Source organism: Haemorhous mexicanus, chromosome 5, assembly GCF_027477595.1.
Source record: "Haemorhous mexicanus isolate bHaeMex1 chromosome 5, bHaeMex1.pri, whole genome shotgun sequence".
NCBI lineage: Eukaryota > Metazoa > Chordata > Aves > Passeriformes > Fringillidae > Haemorhous > Haemorhous mexicanus.
In genome coordinates, this window is record NC_082345.1 from 26,631,128 (window position 1) to 26,648,940 (window position 17,813).

The 17,813-nt window shown below is 43.9% G+C and overlaps 1 protein-coding gene across 10 annotated transcripts in view; it reads left to right on the top strand.

Moving 5' to 3' along the window:
• Window positions 1-11,621: 11,621 nt before the first annotated feature.
• TNRC6B (trinucleotide repeat containing adaptor 6B) overlaps window positions 11,622-17,813 on the top strand; it is a 132,846-nt gene continuing 126,654 nt past the window's right edge. For all 10 annotated transcript variants that reach the window (XM_059846486.1, XM_059846491.1, XM_059846488.1 and 7 more), the window contains exon 1: window positions 11,622-11,871. The gene's annotated coding sequence lies outside the window, so the exon portion shown is untranslated. The remainder of the gene's footprint in view (window positions 11,872-17,813) is intronic.

The following is a 17,813-nucleotide window of genomic DNA, read 5'->3' on the forward strand; positions in this document are numbered from 1 at the left end:
GGCACTGTGTTCATCGTGTCACTTGTAATTTCTCTGCTACAGTTCCTGGACTGGGGGCATTTTTCTCATTTATTTGTCAAGAACCTGTACTGTCTGGATTAGAACGGGTTTCTGTGTAACTGGTGAACTTCTTTGTTCAGTGTTTGATGGTATTTGCTAAAAGAAATGTGGGCAGCTAAATTCTCCACAAGTTCAGTGTTTTGTGGCTCTGAGTACCTTAAGAGAGTCTAATTCATTCCTGCTTTCTTGGTGCTGGAGTAGGCTGCAGCACATGTCCACTTTAGTTGTTTGAGGGGGTTTTTTGTTGTTGTTGTTTGGTTGGTTTTTGTTTTGTTTTTTTAAATTACTTTGCAGCTGAAATATATCTTGCTGCAGCTATAAATGCATTTGACAAAGTGCCACCTTGGTTTTCCTTTCCATCTTTCTTCTATAATTTGTACCCATCAGCAATGACATTTAATTTATGAAACTGAGTCCCTGTGCTACATTTGAGTTTTACCTGGTACAATGTAATCCTTGACATTTAAGTAACTCTCAATCTCTTGTTTCCCATGTTCCCTTTGTTTGCGTGTACAAAAACCCATTTTAAAATTCCTGACCATGTTTCAGAATAAATCCAGCCTCTATTTTACTTTTGGGCATTAGTGTACATAAAAAAGTATTTGCAGTAAACAAAATCATCATCTTTCAGTGTTTTAAATCCATGTAGCAATTGCATTTGTACTGCTTAAGAGGAGTCTGCCCTATCCAAGCTAGTTTCACAGGGTATCTCAGGCTCTGTGGATCCTGAGCTGCTTTCTTTATAGCAATAACACCACCATGACTTTCTGCCTTTTCTTTTTCTCTTTTGGGGAGGTTCTCCAAGAAAGAAAGATAAGACTGTCCTTCCCCTCCTTTCTCTGCTACTTTAATACTGCACTCTTGTTTTTTGACACTTTTGTCTGTGCTCTGGCAAAACCAGGGGGCAGTCCAGGACTGAATGACCTCTTTGTGTCTCTGGAACTTATGTCCCCTCTCCTTAGCCTGCTGAAGAAATGCAAATTTGGAAATCCTTGTTAATAAGCAAGGCTTAGGAAAAGTAGAGTCAGTGACTATAGGAACCAACTTGGAAGAGAAACCTATGGATGTAGATGAAATGGTAAAGCCTTTATGCCTCTTGCAAGGTTGGCACAGGTTTACCTAATTCTTTGCACAACACATATTTCTCATCCTTCTTGCAAGTCTGGGCATGTGTGCTCGGGGAGTTTGGTTACAGAAAACCACAGCATGACATACAGCACTCAGCATCCAAATGTGGGCAAATTTGCAGGGCTTTTCAGCAAGATAAGGAAGTAAGAGAGTAGGTGGAAGTGTCTGCACAAGAACTTAGGGGCACCATGGCTTCTGTATCCTAAACTCATCACATAAGATGTTAATGTCTTGAGATTTAGAGATGTTTCTAATTCTACTCCTTTCTACCTTTCCGGTTTATCTGTCTGTAATATCAACTTCAGCCTTTCATCTGACTTGTCAGGTTTTATTTTCTTTTTCTAAAACATTAGAAATGTCACTGGTAGGAGATCTGTAGGCATAAAACAGCCCTCCTGCCTGCCTTGGGTAGAAAGCAGCAACTTCTAGATGACAGAGTGCTGAATGCAACGATTTTATAAACTGGACAATTTTTTAATAGAGGCTGAAATTTCACTGGACGTGTGAAATTGCACATAACCAGGAAAACACAACCAAAAGAATTTGTGCAGAAAGCACAGAGGCAAAATACAACATTTGCATAATAACGATTGTGGATATTACAGAGAGCTTGAAACCTAGACCATAAAAAATGAGAGCTGATTTCAGTGCATTTACAGCCAGTAGCACAGGGAAGGATCAGGGAGGTCAGGTTAAGGATATTTATATTTGTGAGTATTGACTCTCTTCAGGGGAGCCTTTGTCTTTTTACTTTTATTTAAAGCAAAAGAGCCTCTGAGTTGCAAATTTCCAACGTGTAAGAAAGAAAAGTATGTTGCACCAATGGGCTGTGGACTGATCAGCAATTTGCATAGGCTTGGGGGTGGATTAGGCACATGCCTCCTGCGTGTTGAATGAACACCCATGTTTCTTCAGCTATTTGATTTCCCAGACTGGAGTGGCTTTTCTAGCAAGGATGCAATGGGGCTTTTTCTAGCTCTCTGCAATGAGACCAACAGCCAGTTGATTGCAGGATGCAGCACTAATATCAAGATGCTACTGAGATACTTTTGTTTGAAAGTGCCCAGGGGGTAAGATATATGAGCTAAATGGACGTGAGAACACGGGGTAACAAAGGAACAGGAACATGTCTGTGAGATCTGGCTGCTGGAACCCATTGGATTCTGTTTCTCCTGAGCTGGCTACAGACTCATGGCAGGATGGAGAATGGGGGTGGGGAAAGACTGAGCACACAGGAGAGCAGTATGCTAACTGCAGAGCTGGATCCTACACCAAGCATTAGAAACAAAGGCTATGTCCTTCACACCATCAGCATGTGTAGAATAGCAATGTCAGTTGTCTATGACAGCAGGGTTGCAGCAGCACTGGTCTGGGGTTTACACACTTGGGATTGTGAGGAGTATAAATGTTCTAGCTCTAGAGGGTTTATAGAGGCAGACCTTTGTGTCTGAGGTTCCCCCTAGGATGCAAGAAAAGGTAAGTGCTGCTGCTTGGATATAAAGGGCAGAACCCTATTTGCCCCTACTTGCATTGCTTGGTGGGTGTTGTGGTTAAGAAACAACGCAGCAGGGGCTATTTTATTATTGTTATGCTCTGGCTTTTCTGAAACTTCACTATTAGTGGAAAGGTACCTGGGATGAAACTTTTTTTGGAGGGGATGCTTCCTCAAAGAAAGATTATTTAAAAGAAAAAGCTAGCTCCCTGAGAAATTACAATATATTTGGTGAAACTGTGTGAAACCTTAACGTGTAGGTGCTAGACAACCTTGGGAAAAGGGCACTTACTTCAAGTGTTTGAAAAGAAAAGCTATTTAAACTTTGAAGGAGCTATTGGTTTTATTGTTGCAATATTTATGATCCTCTCTTTATAGGTCATGCAACCATTTCCTTCGTTAGCCTTAATCTCCTACCAGAAAATCTTTCCCTTGGCTGACAGTCCCCTTGTACTGAGCACTCGCACTACAGAAACAGAAAACAGCAAATCTAAACAAAACGTGATCATCTATAGCTGCCTTGCTAAGTGCACAACACATCTGCAGAAGGATCAATTGCTCTGATTTAGCACGGCCATTAGTGACATTTTGCCACTGAAAGGTAGAAAATGTCTCTGTTGAGTGTCCTGAGGTATACCAGCAATAATCATAGACATTAGAAATGGGAAAGGTCACTAGGTCATCTAGTCCATTGCCGCAGTACAATGCAAGGCAATTCACCAATATAACTTTTCTAGGACTTGGTAAATTGTGCTACCACTTGTTTGATGTTCTCCTTCAAAGTCTAACAAATCTCATAGGAAGGAAGTTAAAAAAAATCTTTGGAGAGCTGCAGTAGGCGGGTGTTCCGACGGACATTGCACTGAAATAATGACCTGTCTCCTAGTTTATCAAAGCACCTGCCATTGCCCTTTTACAATGAGGAGGACACTGTAATATATTCACTTCCTTTGTTCTGTATTTATGACTGCAGCATTTCAACAAATCAAAGTTTTCTGGAAGGAAAAGTTGGGACTATCTCTACTGGTTTCTCACCAGTTTCTACATCACTTTTAAAGATGTTGATTCAGCCACAGAGCTAAAGTTAGGCTTCTGCAAAGCCATATTCATTTCCCTACCCCCAGTGGGGTTACTCTGGATGTAAACTGGAGTTACTGACAACCCAGTATGACCAACAGCTTCCTCTTTGCATCCAAGGAGACAGACTCACAAGAACAAAGAGAGAGACAGACAAGCACAGGCGCCAGCTACAGATGCTGCACCCTGCAGCCAAAATGAGGGTGTTGTTCCAGGCAGGTTCCATCTTGTTTCAAAATCTTCCACATAAGTAGTGCTTGGTATAAGTAATTGGGAATTCACCCATGCACAGCAATGTTGCTAACATGAGGACACCCTTGGAAATGCTGTAGGGTGTTTGCATTGAATATTGCTGCAAAAGCAATTGCTGCAACAGAAAGTCTTCTGGAGGAGTTGGGTTCCCTCAATAAACACAGATTCCTTGTTTTCTTGAACACCTCTCTGGTCTGGAATATCATGGAAAAGAAGCTTAAATGCATATTTACCTTGCTCTTTGAGCATTAGCACTATCCTGTGGAAGCAGGACCATAGGTTACAACAGATACCAGGCCTAGATTAGGCTCTGTAAGATCCTCAGTGACAATAAGCAATCCAGCAGCAGAAATTAAGTGTGGTCTAAGCAGAGGAAGAAAACAGACTAGAACTGAGCTGCAGAGGGCCCTTGAGAGAGAACACACTTTCTTTTAAGCAAGGTCTTTGAATCCAGAACTGCAGTCATAAAAGAACATTTTACTCTCTTTTAGGAAACTAACCTCAGTATAATGTTGACTTTCCTCTACCAATCCAAAAGTCTCTTTAGGGCAAGACTAGGAGAAGAGCCCGGGGTTTATCTGAAGCGAGGAAGAGAGAACCTGGTGTTTTTAGAAGGGCCCTTTGTGCTTGATGTGAAATCCACTGGAATTTTGATCACCTTTCCTTCCTCATGCAAAAGAAAATAGGACAGCAGACCAAATACTGTTGTAGCTCCTGAGCAAATGCATCTTTTTTCTTCAGTGGTGCCTGCACACAATCCATGTGTCCAAAAATATCATCTCCCAGTACCAGGAGGTCCAGTAATTGTTCCCAGGCGTGGTCCTGAGGGCTTTGCCCACAGAGCCCCACCTTGAACTCCCAGGAACTGATCCCATGGCAGGCACGGGGAAGCTGCTGGCAAATTTCCCTTGAGGAGGTGACACAGAAAGCCATACTCACAAACCTGGGTTGACTTTGCTGCTAACTGTTGCAGAAGCAGAGCTGGGACAGTGAGTGAGTCATGGGGTTTGCAGGTAATCAGCTTTGAGTAGTAAAGAAAAAAGAGCTTGGCTCACCCAGCGTGGCTGCTCTTTGTTCCCAAGCTGCTGGAGGCAAAATCACGGGAGCAGCTCCTGCCGCCTTCCTGAGGGTTCACACCACCCCACACAGGGGTGACTCTGGGCCATTTTGCTTCACAGCCCTCCCTCCTGGCATTCACAGCCCGCTGCTGTCATCCTCTCCCTTCTGCCTCCCCACACAGCTCTCTCTGCAGGGTCTTGGCCAGGGTCACACTGCAGCTGATGGGGCGAGGAGCACAGCGCAGCTCCGGAGAGCTGTGTGTGAGGACAGAACACGCCCTTCTGCACACAGTGCTGGTCCATGATCCAAGAAACCTTCCAAAGAGCTTCCCACTCTCTGCCACATAAGATCCCCACATTTTTTCCCAGCATCACGTTCATTCTGTAACCACATTTTTCTACCAATCTCAGTTTTATGATGTCTTTCAGCAGATTTTTTCCTCTGTCTTATTGATGATGGTCCCTTCCAGAATTATTCTCGCTTTTTGTCCTCGGGTCCTGCCACCCTGGACTCTGACCCTTTTGCAAGAGTCGGTGAGCTGCCCAGTTAAAACTCAGATATGCTTGGAGTTTCTGGTGAGTTTTTTGTTGTTTTGGTTTTTATAAAGATCTAACTGGATTCTTCCCCATGAAACACCAGTTTTGGAAACTTTGGGAAGGAAGCCATGAAGGGGGAATAATAATATAACGACATTCTAAAGTGTATGACAGTAGTAGTTATACTGTATCTTTGAATTCCTAATCAAAACTGATAGTAACTTTTGTGGTTTGGAGGGGGGTTTTGGGTTTGTTTGTTTGTTTTGTGGTTTTGTTGTTGTTGTTTTGTTGTTTTTGTTGTTTTCTGCCTGAGCTGCCTGGAGGAGGCACAATTTTCCATATATTAGGAAAGGAAGCTTTACTTTTCCTCCTCAGGTTTTCTGCCCTGTTTTTTCCATGCACAGTAACATTACCCCATCCCACAGTAACTTTTCAGTCTGTCCCCTGCTCTGCAGGTGCCATCCTCGTTTCCTCATCTGCTTTTCTGGTAGAGCATTATTCCTGCTCACTGTGTCCAGCTCAGCAGACCAAAGGAAGGCAGATGCTTTGCTGTTGGTATTGCTTTCAGTGCTGCTGACAAGTGCAGACAGCACTGTGCTTTTCTGCTAGGGATAGTTTCACTCCCAGACTGAGGAGAAATGGCAGCCATTCTGCTTGCTTTGATCTCATTAATAATAAAGGACAACGGGAGCCCTTTTGAATATGAGGAAAAAGCTCGAGTTAAAAAATTAAACAGCATACTCAATTAATTTAGAACCACAGCAAAGCCTTGGAAAGCTGCCATCTTAAATTACTACACAGATACAACTCCCAGGAAATAATAATAATAATAATCATCTAAGAAAGAAAAAATAATCCCGTGGTCTTGCTGTGCTAATAAGAGTTTGCTATAGAAGGACAGGTGGGAGCTTTCTCCAGCATCACCATTGATCACACCTGTGTGGTATTTCCCTTTTGCAAGAGCAAGGGCATATATATATTTCCTCTAGCACAGGGAAGGAACTAGCAGGAATGTGCTCAGCCCTCTTTTTTCTTCAAAACCTGATTTTTCTGTTGGGATGGAGCTGGATGACATAAATGGGTACATAAATGATGTTATAATTGCTTTCCTATCGATACTTTATTTTCCATTTAGATTCAGCTAAAGGGGACTCAAAACAGTTTTGCACAGGCTGCTACTGCTGTTGAGTATCATAGCTGCAACCAAGTTGGTGGAATGGGAAGGTTAAAAGTTAATTAAAATCTTGTCTGAAGAGCTGCACTTCTTCTAGCCTCAGTATAACTGCTAGCTGATAACTCCTGTACACATGCTGGTTCACTTTCAGGACTGAAAATAGCGGGGAAAAAAAGGCAAAAAGGGACTGCCTAGAAGATTACAATATTTTTCAAAACATTTTCCTAATAGTCTGTTTTTTTCATTAAAAAACCTCCACATGTTAGCATTGTTTTGCTGAAAATAGCTGTATTTAAAATAGTTTCAAATAATGTTAATGAAGCATTGTTTTAATTTTGCCTTCAGGAAAAACCAAACGAAGTCATATCATGAATTATTCTCTATTTAAAACCACTGCCATCATATTAACAATTTTTTCCCCTTTAGCTGTGGGCTGACAAAATTCTTTCTCCCTTTTCCTTCCAACAATATAATGCGAGCATGACAGCAAAACAAATTGAAACTTCTGCTAAGCACTTTGCCCAAGACGTGCATGAACTGCTCTTGTTTCTACTGCAGCTGCATGTCTTTCCTGGGTATGACACATAAAAATAGGTAATGTCAAAATAAGTCTACTATATTAAGAACAGTTAGAGATGTGGAGGTGTCTGACTGGGACTTAAAGCTCAGGTCCTGAGCACTCACAGTCATTAAAGATATTTTTACAGTTTTTTGTAAAGCAGGAATGTTAGCACTGATCACGTGACTAACATACAAATTTGAAAATTACATCTGACATCTCCCTAATTTCCTCTTGCTATTTAACTTAATTCTAGTATTCATTACTTTCTTTTTACTTAAATTGCTCTTTTGTGTTTCTTCTTTGCAGTTATGGGTGGCTTAGAAAGGAAAAAATAATCATGTTGAAATCTGCTCTTCTCTATTTTAAACACAAATTCCTTTTTTCTATCCTGATTTTTACAGCTCCCAGGCATATGAAGTATTACTTCTTCTCTCTTGCTTGTTCTCTGAAAAGTTCCTTGAAGGATGCACAAGAATGGCTGAGAAAACTTCTCACCACTCAATTGAAGGAAATAGGAAATGCTAAATCTTTAGCAGGTATCTCTGCTGAAAGCAATTAGGATAAATATTTTTAAATAAGGATAGTAGGAATTTAAACAGGATCAAAATCTTTGTAAATATTTATGTTTTATTCCCCTCGTATATTGATGCCATATGCCTGCTGAAACTTCCCTGAAGTCTTCTAGGAAAAGGATGGATTAAAAAGCAGCTTCCAGGGGAAAGATGTAAGTAAGAAAATAATCTAATCAGCCTGTGTTTATATAAAACAAGAGAACATCAATTCTTTTATTACTTTTTCTATAAATCATCTTTTAAACAATGGCAATCTTCTTTTTCAGTGCTGCCTGCATTTTAGATACAGATAAAGTACAGCATTGTATCACATGTTAAATGTTACATTTCACATGAAAACGCTTGAACATAGGACACCATAAAGAGCATCAGCACTCAGTTGACTGTGGCTTTCCAAAAAGTAACCTTTCTCCTAATCACCATGCAGGTAAGTAGTTGGGTCCTTTCTGTGTCCACAAGACAGCTGCTGCTTAGTGCATCCAAAGCAGAAAAAAGGGCAGGGTTAGCAAAGACCTTTTCTAAAAATATCAGTATTCAGTGACTGACTATCCAGTGTTCATTCGGGTACATTGATTTAAAAACCTAGCAAGCCTATTAAAAAATCATGTCATAGAACTTTTGGAAATAATAAACCAGTGTCAAAACCCCTGACTACTAATTCCAAATATCAAAGCTGTTTCTAAATTCTTGTCCTCTCTCATTCCTGCATCCAGAACTGTGGTAAGTTGGCAGCATCTTTGTTTAGAGAAGTACCTTCATGCAAGCTTTTTCTTGACTGTCGCCCTGTCAGATGCAGTATTTATAACAAATAAACTTAATTTTAAAAAAGAAGAGATTATGTATTTTCATAACCCAAGAGTGAAAAGGCTGTGGAATTGACCCAGTTGAAGTCTGTCTGTCTCTCTGGCTACAGTCTGTGAGGTTTGATACTTGAGATGTCTGCAGGCAGGGTCCCAGCCTGATTCTGCAGGAGCAAAAGGGAACACTCATACTGCAGTGAGACCAAAGCTATAATGGTTTTTCTCATCATTTCTCTATCAGAAAGGAAAGACTTTCACCCAAAGAAATCCAACCTTTCTCAGCACCTGGGAAGGCAGCACAGTGGTAGTGCAATACTGACATCCAGTGGATGAAAGAATGCACTGTCACTGTCCAACTCAGTCCCATTTTTGGATAGGACTGGTAGTGGAGAGGTATGAAAGCAACAGGAAGAACTATTTTGTTCCTAAGTGCTTGGGCTTTATGAGAACCAGAACCTGTCTGGGAGCTGTGATTCCTTCCAAATCCACAGGTGAACCTGGGTGGGAACTCCTGAGTCATCCATTATAACTTTACACAAACCAACAAAATGTGCTTTCTTTCTACAGCTCAAATTTGTTTTGTAGTGTGAAACTACAGGGTCAGTGGAAAGTGGTATCTTTTGCTCCTGTATGCACACCAAAACGGTAAGCAAAACATGGGAAGAACTACTCACAAAATAACACCAATAAGGGGAAAGATAATTTAAACATGGGAAATTATTTTTTGGTTTTTTACTTATAGCAAAGACAGGGTCAGCATCTTAGACAGATCTTTCTCTCCCAAAGCGTGCAACCTGTATTCTTGGTGTGTTAGTGATTTCTGCTTACAACGTGAAAATTCCATGTGGATAGACAGGATACAGACAGTTCCCACACATTGAATAAACAATGAGGAAGAGAGGCAAAGTGCATCCAAAAGTTATATTACTAATTCATATTGATTTGTATAGAGCCTTTTGTATTCCTTACAGCACCACAGTAACAGGTATGTACACATCCAGTATGAAATCTTATTCATATTAATGGGGCTCTTTTACCACCAATCAATGCAAAAATCAATTACATTACTGAATGGTGAAGCCATCCAAAGATTCACTGCTCTTTACTGACTTGTGTAGCCTGAGTTTACAGGGATCTTGTCTGCTGTCTGTGCCACCAGCACACCAGACAGCTTTGCTGCGCTAGCAGCTGTCCCTCCTCCTTCCTGCTGGTGACTAACCTGTGAAGGGCTCTGTGGCTCTTCCAAGACAAGAGCACGTTTTCCCCAAACACCCACAGACCCATTTACTAAGGTGACAGGCACATCACATCCCTAGAGTTCTGTGTTCAGCTGCTCCAGGGCCCTGCTGGTCAGGTTGTAACAGGATTCTCCCGAGGAGATCAAATGGAAACGTTGCACTTGCTCACAGCCCTGGGCAAGGAGAGGAAGTGACACTCATCAATGGAACAGCAGCCCTCAAATATGCTGGAGAATAAGGAGAATGAGATCGAGCATAGAAATTAGGTACAAGGAAAAGCTCTAGCACCCAGTTTATCCTCCACAGGCGTCTGCTATCCATGCACTCCCCTCAGTGCTGTCACAATGCTCCTCTGGCCCTGCTCTTCCGCTCTGCTAATCCTTGGTGCCATGCGGTTCCGGCTTATGCACCTCCTGTTTTGTCCTTGCCGTTCTGCGCTCCAGCAGCGCTGCCGCCCGCCTGCTCTGCAGCCCGGGGCCAACGCTGCTCATCCCGGCCTTCACGCCGTCTCCCAGGGAAGCGTTCCCGGGCCCGCTCCTGCCTCAGGCTCGCACCCTCCACCCCGCAGTTTCTGGCTGAGCCCACTGCAGGAATAATGAAGATCAGCGTGTATTTGTAACGACTGCATTTAGGAATGACGCCACGGTCACCCCAAGTGCCTTTCCCACAAGTTCTCCCGGTCGCGGGCCTCCGTCACGTGCGCAGCTGCCCGGGCCACGTGGGGCGCGGCGGGCACGCGCCATCACCCCGCCCACCGTCCTCCCTCCATGGAGATTGACAGTGAAATCAACCAATCAAATACACAGCCCTGCCTTTCCCCACCCCCCATCTCATGGTTGCTGTGTCATCCGGCGGGTGACATCAGGGGGCGGTCTCCGGTTGGCTGCGCAGGCGTCGGCTAACAGCCAATGAGCTTCGCGAGCTGCACGAGTGACACAATTGCTGCCCAATAGCTGTCGTGCGTGCACGCGGAGGGGCGGGGCGAAGCGGAGATGTCGCTGGGGGCGGCAGGCAGTGTGGCGTTGGTGCTGTGTCGCGGCGCCGCTGAGCGGCCACCGCCGCGGCCATACGCGCTATTGCCTGTGCCCGTCACGGCGCCCCGCCCGTGCACCCGCACCTGAGTGCACAAACTGACGTAACCTCGCCTCGGCTGAGGAGGGTCCCAGGGGCCGCCGAGGAGCGCGGCTCGGTGGGCGGGTGTCCGCGCTGTTACGGTGTAACGGGCACATTCGTTCTCTAATGGAGTCGGAGGGTGCGACCCACAGCCCAATCCGTAGGGCGGAAGGGCGGGACAAGTAGAAGCGGGCGAGCGAGTGCCCCATTTAAGGGGCAAATCTCGCAGCTAACTGGCAGAGGAAGAAGGGGCGGGAGCCAGTGAGGGATGTGAAGGGGGGGGGCAGCGCTAACCGGTGACAGCCAGCAAATGCCGCCAATCGGTGGGCGTGTAGTGACGCGAGAACCCAATCAAAAGCGCCGATAGGCGGTGCTCCTCTGTGATTGACGTGCATCCTGGCTAATGAACGGAGAGATCCCCGAGACTCTTCCCAATGGGCAGCGTGAAGGGGCGGAAAGGGGAGCGGAAGGAGAAGACGAGCAGGCAGAACGACCAATCAGCGCGGGGGTCGGCGGGGCGCCATCCAATGGGCGGTGCGAGGGGCGGCGCGGGGGCGTGTCCCGGTGTGTTTGGGTTCGTGCTCCTCGGGGGAGGGAGAGACGGCGGCGAGGAAAGTTTGGTTTTGGTTTTTTTTTTTCCCCCCCCCGGTGGTGTTTTTTTGGCGGCGCCGGCGGAGCGGGGGGGGGGGTAGGCTTTTCGCAGCTTCTTCGCCTTTTGCTTCCTGGGGTTCGTGTTTCCCGGGCGGGCGGAGCCGCCCCCGGCACTGAGAAGAACGGGGGCTCAGCGCACCGCGGCGGCGCCTCGGCGGTGAGTGCGGGACGAGCCCCCCACCTATTCCCCATCCCAGCTCCCGCCGCGGGACTCCCTGGGAGCCCTTCCCGCCCTGCGGACCCTCGCACCGCCTCTCAGGGGCCTCTGGCGCCGGGCCGCGGTGCCGCGGGGCGGGGGAGGGACGGGGGGGCCGGGCCGGCGGGAGGGGCCCCGAGCGGCGGCGGCTCAAGGGCGCTGCCCCGGCGCGGAGCGGCCGCTGCTCCCGCCCGACCCCGCCGAGTGCCTGTCCCGGGGCACAGCCGGGCGAGCGCTGCCCCCTCCTCGCCTCACGTGGGGCCGCCGTTCGCCGCGGCTGCGCCCCGGTGCCCCCCACCGCCCCCTCCCGCTCCACACAGGGCCCCGGGGAAGAGCCGCCCGCCCGCCGGATCACCCAGGCCGGGCAGGAGGTACGGCGGCGGAAACACTCCGAGGAGCCCTTGTGTGGATGGGGAAAAAAAGTGCTGTAGTGTGGGGACAGAGCCGAGGTTGCATTGGTACCACTGCAAAACGCGCTGGTTGAGTGGAACGTGATGCTGGTGAAAATGTGTGTGTACACATGATGGGTGGGTGGGAAGAGTGACCGTGTTCAGAGGTGTGTCCTAGGGGGAAAAAAAGTTTCCCCAGCTGTTTGTAGCAAAATGAGGGAATATTTGTTTCTGGAGACGTTTCGCTGGCTGTGGATAAGTGCTGCTTGCAGCGTGGTATCTTGCAAGCTCAAATCCGCTTCATGAAAGTGCATGTAGGAGGATCTACTACAGCATACAGCTGAGGCTTGTTGAATAAACCGAAGACTCAACAAAGTGTTTGCCTCGCTAAAGTAGGGATGCTCACTGATGTAAACAGTGCTTGTTTTTCCACGGTAACGTTTCACTAACGTTAGCGATCATTTGTAAAAATATCTCTTTGTAAAGTTAACCTTTTTACAATCCATTAATTACTATTTTTAAATAATGACTTGCTGGAGTTCAGCTTACAACCTCTGCAAAAGGTACAACGTTGTCGTTGACGTCTACAAACGTTGTCACATTTACAACCTCTACAAAACCTGTGACTTTTTCTGCAAAATAGTCGGTAGGTCTTTGGGGGTTGTACAGCTCTGTATTTAAAAGGTCTGTTTTACCTGGTGTTTTCCAGTAATACCGCTATCCGTATGAATGGATTTTGGAAATTAGTTCCTGCTACAAGTGTTGTAGAGGTGATAACTTTGGTTCATAGGGTTATTAAATATGTGCACAAGTTCAAGCAGCTTTGTAGTTAGGTTGTCCACAGTGAAGTTATTCGGCAGTGCCCTCCTCTCCTGCGGTGACTCTCTAAGGGTGCAGATTCCTTGGAATGCGCGCTGTTGAGATGGGAGTGAATGCTCTCATCTGCTGCATTATCCAAGGCCCCGAGCTAAAAGATAACCTCCAGTTTGTCTGCCGAGCCGTGGATGTTGCAGGGTCTGCTGGGTAGATGTTTCTCAGGGGAGGGGTTTGCAGGGGTGACTTTTCACCTGAGTTTTACTGAGTTGCAGATGTAACTAGACAATTCCTCAGTGAAGAAATCACCCTGCAAAAAGTTGAGGCTGGAGATGGGGAAGGGAGCCCAGAGAGGTGTTAGCTGTGTGTTAGATTTTCTGCTGTGAGGTTTTGGGGCAGTAAGGTACAGGCACATCTGTTTTGGTAGTGAGTAGGTGAGGTCATCATTCGACATATGTTTAGCTATATTGCATGTGTGCTGATGGGCAAAATGTCATTGGGATGCTTACAGGGAATCACCTGAATCCTGTAATATGGAAGTCCCGGTAAAAATGTGATGATAAGCCAGTCAGTGTCTCTTGATTAGGCAGACTTTTGAATTAATGCATTATTCCAGTTTCTGTATACCTGCAAATTTAGCTAGAGATCTACACTTTCATTTCAATAATAAGTTCAAACGTTTGGACATAGAAGTCTTGACAAAGTTTTATCTGCCAGGGTTTGTGTGATTGAATAGTCCAGTAAAACATTTAGGTTGAGTGTACGTCATGGTTTTGCTTGGTGATACTTATTTCATCATTAAAACCTGCTGTTGGAGTATGACTTCAGAGGAGGAAGCTTCAGGAGAGAATTTCGTGTAGCTCTGAGGTAGTGTATTTTACCTTAGATCTGCCTCCTATCATAGCAAGTAAGAAATTAGGAATTAATTTTTGCAGAATAATGCATAATAAAAATCATATGTAGAGATAACTGCATCTAGAACAGAATAGCTGCAGCCAGAATGCTGGAAATAATTGAAGGACTGCTATAAAATTAGTGATTTGAAAATATGTTCAAACAGGGTTTGTTCTCAGGGGTTTTTGAGTGTGGTTTTTTTTTTTTTTTTTTTTTTATCCCCTCTGGTAAAGCTGATGTACTTCTGCTCACAGAAGAGATTGGATTTACAATTAAGCAGTATGAACTGGAGATCATAGAATAAGTCTAAGAAGCTTAGTTATTGACTTGAATGTGTTTATTAATAGTCTGCTTAATGGTTTGGTTACTCTATTTCCATTTTCTGCAAAATGCTTGGATGCAGAGTCTGTTGTAGTCACTTACTGCCATTATTGTGTTTATTTTCTTGGAAACCTTTATACATAAATATTGTCTGCTTTGTGTAGTAATAACAACTAACAGTCCTTTCCCAGTTTCTTTGCAATGGCTTTCCTCAGTCACTGCTCATAGTGCTGCTATCCGATTCACAAATTCTGCAGTGTTTCTACTTAGAGCATACCTAGCATTTTACAGCTATTTGGTTATCATTAGTTGTTCTTCTTCACTCAGCCTTAATGTATGTGTAGTTTGGGTCAGTAGATGAGTTTTTTTGTGAAGAACTGACATTGTTTGTTTTCATAGGATAAACTAAGCGTGTTTGACACATAGATAAAGGAGGGAAGTATCTGATGCTAGCACATATGTACCACTGTTTTTTCTTTAAAACTAAAAGTTTTCTGTCACCTCAGTGCTTATAAAATGCATTTGCTCTGGATTTGCTTTTAATGGTGTGTTTCTTCCTTTTTCAGAAATTTTAATAATGAAATGTTTCATTGTGTTAGGGAAAGAATAACAAGGGAATGTCAGTCTTCAGTTCTAATTGCAAGAACCCAGCACAGAGATGTTGAGCAGACAGTAACATGCATTTCTAACGGTTTGACCAGTTGTGGTAGAAAATACATATATTCTTGCTAACAGTCTTCCTTAGCTTAGCATTTACTGTCTTTTTATTTTCAGATAAAACATATATAGTAAGGTTGCTTGTTCTTGATACCAAACAGTGTGTGGAATATGGACTGAAGAATTCATGTTACTTTCTTGTGAATCCAAACTAAACTTCTGGCTACTATCTGCTAACAAAAATAGGGGCGCTTTTTAGTACTTGGGCCAGCTGTCACTGTCAGACAAGTAGTTGCCTGCTGGTATTTCAGCTTGCGAGGTGACCGAGGTGACCGGGGTGAGAGTAATCAGGATATTCTGTTTGCCGTTCCCTAGCCCTTTCAGCGGATAATAAAGCTCTTATACTTCCTTACATTTCTCTTCTGTTCATGCCTTCTTTGTGTTGCACTGCTACTCATTATTTTTTATTTCTTCAGGGAAGTAAACATGCTTTGCTGTAAGGCGTTGGTGTCACTTATTTTTTTCTCCTCTAGAGCAGTAGGCAGTGAGTATGTTAAATTTGTTTTTTCCCTTTGCCTTCTTATAGCGGTTAGAGGGAGAGGGTGTTTTTGCACTTATTATGGTTTGCATTATGTTGTAGGGGAATGTTCTGAGGTTTTTAAGTTTTCATCAGCGTGAGGGTTGTGGTTGGAGTTTGGATGTTCTCTGTGTTTACCATGTAGTGAGCTATGGAGATGACCTTTTCCAGTTTCAGCTAGTCAGTACGGATTGCGTTTCTGGGCCCTGCCAGCTTTAGTAGTTCTGAAATTGGATATCGTGCATGTATTTCCTGATTTAATGTCTGTGGATCAGAAAAAACTCAATAGTTCCTCTGTGAGAAAATCTGGGAAGCAAGTTAATGTTCTATCTGAGACTTACACTGTTTAAATTTTTAAAAATATCTACCTTAAAAAGTAAAATGGATCTGAAAGCAGCTCTTAGCCAGTTTAGCTTTTAAATCTGTCGAGCAACATCCTCCTTGTCAGGAGAAGTGGGAGGTATCATAAGGCAGAACGTGTGCTGTGTGGTACAGGATACTGGTCACAATAAATGTGTAAAAAATAACCTTGAAGTTGGTGTATTTTGACCATTTTAGACAGAAGATGGGAGGCTAGAAAGCTAATCAGCAGATGAAAGGATAAGAAGCAAAGTTGCAAAACAAAGAGTTGATAATTTTAGATAGCCTGACAGAGGATTAGTCAAAAGGTGATACAATGATATCATGTTGCTTGTATGAGGGGAAGTCCTCTAATCCATCTAAATGAGTAATGAGGTAAAAGTCATTGATGTTTTTACTAGCATTTAATTTCTATACTTTTATCATGACTCTTGAAAGTGTCATGAAAAGTTCTATAAAGAAAAGCAACCTGGCAGAATTTTTCAGTAGTGTATTGGGTTTTTCATTAGTAAAGTCTGTTCTGTAACAGGAGAAACTTCTGCCCTTTGATTTGGTAGTAGTCTACAAAGAATGTAGTTTTTGCAAATACTGTTAGCTTTCTTCTCTTAAGTTTGAAGATTTTTCAGATTCTAGCCTCTATTTTGCTTGTTGGAAATGCTTCTTCCTGTTCCTCTGATCATCTTGTATCCTGGGGCTGCAGGGGTTTTTTTCCCTGCTCGAGTCCCTCCTGTTTTCTTACCACAAACACTGGTTGAACCTGCAGTTCTCTAATGCGTTGTTCATGTGGCAAAAGCAGACTTTGTGAGAGAGTTTCACTAGTTCAAATAAATGTATGATTTTAAATCCAGAAGCTGAATGTTTGGAAAGGTTTTTGCTGCCCTTCTTGTTTTAGGACTGGTCTGATAGGTCTCCACATGGTCAGAACTAAGGAACTGCTGGGCTGCTCCATGGCAATCTCATTACCAACTTCCCTGGCCCTGTGACCTCTCTGCATAAGTCTCACAACAGTACCGCATGAGTGGTAGGAAAGATAGGAAACCCACCTCTGGGGAACAGAAGGAGCCCTTCAGGGTCTTGCCAGTCTACTGTGGATAAATCTGTTTTGGCCTTAGGGTGATCCATCGATGATAATGGGAGTAGGTCCTCTCCTTTCACTGGTTCATACAGCCAAGAGACACAAATTACTCAGCACTGTGGTGTCAGTGTCCTCTAGTTAGGAACTTCTGTGTCTTAGGAGCTGAAGAGAGCCAGGTTTTAACCTATGTTTAAAGGTTCTTTCCTGGACATTTGAGAACCTTTTAGCTCTCTCCTGGCACATTTGGTGATCCTTAGAAATAATCTGATCTCTCTTTCTGGAGAAGATGGAAGTGCCACAGAGTACATTTTCTTATTAAAGCTGACAGAATATTCTGCTTTTTATACAGCAGTACAGTAACTTTGTGATTTAAACGCTTTTCCAGAAGTTAGATTTTGCAGAAGATTAAATCACCTATACACTCACTTTACCATACAGTGAAACAGTATTTCAGACCTCTGAGGTTTCTGTTGATTGCACAGTGTGACTTGAGAAACCATAAGTTAATAGTATTAGAGGGTGCAGCTAGCATGAGGAATGATGAGGAACTTGGAAAGAAGTGTTAGGTTATTCTGATTTTAAAAATTTGCCTCTGAGATAGAGGAAGAGAGTGTGTCCCCTCACCCCAAGTTCTTACAAAGATCAAAATATACTTCAGAACAAATTATGATCCATGCTTGATCTGAAGCAGCCCAAAATCCCTTCAGGAGAGAAGGCCATAGTACATACTGCTCTAAATAGTTGCTTTAAAGCATTTTCAGCTACTTTTATGGGGTTTAGTATCTTTCTTTGTGACCCTCTCTGGGATTTTTATGTA